The sequence below is a fragment of the Echinops telfairi genome, unplaced genomic scaffold (assembly GCF_000313985.2).
Source record: "Echinops telfairi isolate 266 unplaced genomic scaffold, ASM31398v2 ScPeMD7_7468;HRSCAF=8506_2, whole genome shotgun sequence".
In the NCBI taxonomy this organism is placed as follows: domain Eukaryota; kingdom Metazoa; phylum Chordata; class Mammalia; order Afrosoricida; family Tenrecidae; genus Echinops; species Echinops telfairi.
The window spans coordinates 3,998,996-4,004,177 of record NW_022111371.1 but is presented as its reverse complement, the minus strand read 5'-3'; positions in this window follow the sequence as shown (position 1 = coordinate 4,004,177).

Below are 5,182 nucleotides of genomic sequence, written 5' to 3'. Positions count from 1 at the left end.
GTTCAGCCACACCAGAGTGACAATATTATTGAAATTATAAATTCATACTCTTCATAGTTTAACAATACAGTTCTTGAGTATAGATCTAGTGGAAGTCACACCCTTATGTGTATGAGAATCGGGTACAAGGATGCTAACTGTGGAATTGTTTTTGAAATGGAGAAGTGGAGGCAGTTAGATTGTTCATCCCTGGAAGACTCAATGAGTCAAATAGTGAGGGTGAAAGTCATGGAAGAGCAGGTAGTAAGTGTAAACAGAGAAACAGGTGGGCGATTCTCAAAGTGTGGACTCCTGGCCAACAATATCAGCATCACCTATTGTATTAGTTTTCTGGAATTATCATAGAAACATGGTATAAACAGGTAACTTATAAGAAGATAATGTTATGGCTGGGGGGGGGGGGGTCACCACAACATGAGGAACTGTATGAAAGGTCTCGGCATTAGGAAGGTTGAGAACCACTGCTCTAGGGGAAAGATCCCTTCTTGTCTCTCCCAGTTTCTGGTAGCCTCAGGCATTCCTTGGCTTGTAGCTGCATCCTCACACAGCTGTCCTTTCTTTTTCTGCCTCTCCTTATCACTTCTCCTTTAGGGGAATGCCAAGCAAATTGGATTTGAATCAATTTAACTCCAAAATGACTGTATGCTCACTTAACTGAGAACATTGTCAGGGACCCTATTTTAGGCAAGTTCTTGTTCACAAGTCCCACTGTGAACACAATTTGGTCTATAAAACCTGATTACGTGTTAAAAATGAAAATATCCAACCTCACCCAAGTTTTAAGGACTCAGAAAATTGGGCATGGGGACCAGCCATATGTGCTCTCACAAGCCCTCCAGGGAATTCCGATGTGTGCTGAAGGTTGAGAGACACTGAAATAGAGGTGCACATATAGACTTTCTCTTTTCCTCTCTGCCATCGAGTCAATTCTGATTCACAGCAACCCTATAGGACAGTGTAGGACTGCCCCTGTGAGATTCTGAGACTGTAACTCTTTAGGAGAGTAGAAAGCTTTATCTAGCTCCCGAGGAGCTGGCTTGTAGTTTTGAACCACTAACCTTATTGTTAGCAGTGCAACATGTAACCACCGCACCAAGGCTCCTTGTATAGATATTAAATCATACCATTTTTTTGCCAAGTGAACTCTGATTCAAGAGAGTCATGTGTGTCAGCCCAGAATTTGCTCCATAGGGTTTTCAGTAGCTGATGATTCGGAAGATGATTGCTAGGTTTTTTGTACCCTCTGAGATCCACCATCCCACCCTCAGGTGGGCTCCATCCATCCATCATTTTGTTAGCATTTGAGCAGGTTACCTTTTTACCACCAGGGTATAATCTTTGTAATCATTAATGTGTAATCTTGCATTTTAAGAGGGAGAGATTTAGAGTTCAGTGGAATTTATCTAAATTAAAAAAAAAGACATTTGATGATCGAGAGAGACCTCCATTCTACTGAACTCTCCTCCGTGTGGACAAGGGAAGAGGGAGAATGATGGAAGATAAAGGACAGGAGAAGAGACGACCCACTCATACTTGTATAAAGTAATGGTGATATCGTACCATCGTCTGAGAAGTGGGTCACATTTGACTTTCTGCACCTGGGATTCTATATAAACAAATTACAGTGTAGAAGATTACAGTGGTAGTTAATCACATCCTGGATCAAGGACTTCCTGTGTGGCATACTCGGTTCTCACCCTTTCAAACTCATAAGTCATTGTATTCTCCCAATAATCCCATACAATGACACATGCTTACAGGACTTTCTAATGAGTTATTCTACTAGAGAGAAGGGAGCCCTGGTGGGTTAGTAGGTGATGAGTTGGGCTGCTACCTGGGGAACTTCAAGGTTAGCACTTCAAAACCTCCAGTTGCTCCATGGGAGAAAGATGAAGCTTTATACTCCCATGAAGACTCACAGTCTCAGAAAACCACAGTAGCAGATCTAGCCTGTCCTGTGGGGTCACCATGTACCCGAATGGGCTCAAGGACATGGAATATAGGATACTGGAGAGCAGAAACATCAGTGAAGCTTCTTATCCCAAACATTAGTGAGTATGAAGGCATAATTCACTATCTTTATATAGGTGACCTCTGTGTTGGGAAATAACCTGGCCAATGCCCCAGAAACCTTTGACAACTACCATATTTTCTTTAAAAAAATTTTATTGGGAGCTCGTACAACTTTTATCACAATCCATACATCCATCCATTGTGTCAGACACATTTGTACATTTGTTGCCAGCATCATTCTCAAAACATTTGCTTTCTACTTGAGCCCTTGGTATTAGCACTTCATTTTTCCACTCCTTCCCTCCCTGTTTCCCCCTCCCTCATGAACCTTTGATAATTTATAACTTATTATTATTTTGTCACGTCTTATACTGTCTGATGCCCTTTCACCCACTTTTCTGTTGTCCATCCCCCAGGGAAGGGATTATATCCCTTTCTACCCCACCTTCCCTCCAGCCTCCCGATATTGCAACTCTCTCCACTGGTCTTGAGTGGTCATCTGTCCTGGATTCCCTGTGTTTCCAGTTCCTATCTGTATCAGTCTACATGCTCTGGTCTAGCCAGATTTGTAAGGTAGAATTGGGATCCTGATAGTGGGAGGGGAGATATTTTCTCATATGATGCACCTACATAAATAACAGGCACATGCATACAATGCACATAGTGTGCACAGGACACTAACACAAAAGAGTTTTGCAGTCCACAAAATAATATAATTTCTGTGCTTTTTGCATCAAAACATAGTACTTGGTGGCACTCGGTGTTAGGCATTGGGCTACTAACCGTAAGGTCAGAGGTCCAAACTCACCAGTGAAAGAGAGAATATGTACTCCTGTAAAGATGAACAGTGTCAGAAATGTCCTATAGAATTGCTATGAGTCAGATTTGACTCCAGTGGCAATGGGTAGGACCTTGGTTTTCCATGTACTCATTGGTGACTAGTCTGTGGTGTATCTTGTATTACAATTTCACCAAACACTTCTGATATATTCTTTACTCTTTCCCCAAGTTTGATCACTTTGTTGATCAAATTTTATCAGTAAATTATTCTGTGGAACAATGTTGTTTACTGAAGCTTCAACTCACATGTGTATTCTAGGCTTTCTATTAGTTTCTATGCTCTATTATTTCCGTTGGCTTCCTGACAGTATGTACTGATTGTTAGTATTCACAACCAGATCTTTGAGTCTCTGCTCTCTAAGTGAGAATTCTGTAGGTGCCATGGTTTGCATTTGATCTTCATTAAGCCTTTGAACTAAAAGCGTAGTGATAAAAATCCGGAAAAAAGACAATTTAATATATAATTACCTGCCCAATCTATCCTCTTCAATATTGATCATTGAATAAAATTTGACCGTGGGTTAGTCAAAATTTAATGTACAGTCCTTGCAAGTGTGGACATTTAGATGAGAGCTACATGAAAATATAAATGGTGAAAATTTCCCAGGAGAAAAGTTATTATAAGCAATCTCAAGTTAATACTTTTACTGTCATTTCCCCCTAAAAGAATTGTGTTTGGATACAGAGATATATTTATATGCCTCACACCTCTAAGTGTAACCAAATGAACCAACAGATTATTGGTCAGCACAATATGAACGTAAGAATAGAAACTGACAAATATGATCTTGGGGGATAGTTTCAGTGACTGTGAGATCCTAGTCTTGTCAATTCACTGTACTGATTTCCAGGAACCAACCTTCTAAGTCAAGGACCTACATACTCATGGTTTATGGCCATCCTTGCTTTAACAAAGGCTCACCAGAACCTTGTTGAATCTCACCATGTGGTTCACATACTCCTCCAGCCTCCTTGGTGTTCCTCGGGGCTTTCCTGTCCCTCCCGATGACGTCACTATTCTCTCAGGTACTCTAACCAGAAATCTGTGAATCATTCCCTGACTCCTGCTTTCCTCGCCCTCAGTGTTAAGTCTATCAGTAAGTCCTAACTGGTGTCATCTCGAAAATAAGTCTTACATCAGCCCGCTTTCCTCTGCCTGCTACTCATCAAGTTCAGCCTCTGTTGGCTTTTTCTGGATGAGGATAAAGGCCTTGAACTGTGTTAAAAGACTTTCAGTTTTGCATTTGAGTCCATGTCTGATTGGCCCCAAACATTCCCTTTCCTCTCTCTCAAAATGGATTTCAGCCACAAGCGAAGGACATTATGTTCTCTTGGTTTAGAACGAGGCCAAGAAGGTATTTGCAGGGTTCCCAACACCTCAATATTTAAGTTGGAACAACACAAAAAACCCACAAACATATATGGCTCATAAAGTGGATAACCAGGACTTTAGTGATGCTGCGTGTGATTTGTCCACTTGGCTCAGCTGTGGTTCTCTGTGATTTAATCAAACACTGATCTAGATGTTCCTGTGAAGGTATTATGTCCTTGTGTTTTTGCCGGGTGCCCCCAAGTCAGTCCCTACTCATGGCCACCTTATGTGGAGCAGAACAGAACTGCCCGACCCTGCACCACCCACACAGTGGTTCTTCTGTTGGAGCTCTTTGTGGAAGCTGCTGTTTCCATCGTCTTGTGGCGGGCCTTCCTCTCCCTTGCTGCTCCTCGACTTCACCAAGCAGGATGTCTGTCTCTAGGGACTGGCCTTTCCTGACAACATGAGTACTTAGTCATGTTCAATACCTACAGATGCTGTGTGTGTATGTGTGTGTATGTGTGCTTGTGTGAGGAAAGCACAATGATTCATATCTGGATTGATGTCACATGGAACAGATACAGCATACATGTGATGCACATGAGATGAGGTCTTGTCGTTCGTGCCTCTAAGAATTCTTTTGGTTGTACTACTTCCAGGACAGAGTGTATTATGTAGGGGTGATTAACATTTACAACCAATTCATTTTGAGTAAGGCAGATTCCCTTTGGAAATAGAGGTGGGCTTCATCTAATCAGCTGAAGGCCTTAAAAGAGAACCAAGTTTTCCCAAACAAGAAGGAATTCACGAATATGATATAAAAATGCTGGCTGAGATCAGTCTGCCACCTGTCCTGCTGATTTTAGACTCAAGACTAGACATCCTGGAGTTCCTAGCTTGTCAGCCTGCCCTCTCTCTCCAGACACACACACACACACACACACACACACACACCAGAAAGGAGTTTCAAAAAGATTGTGGGAAATGGATAATGAAATCATAAAATATAATGAAATA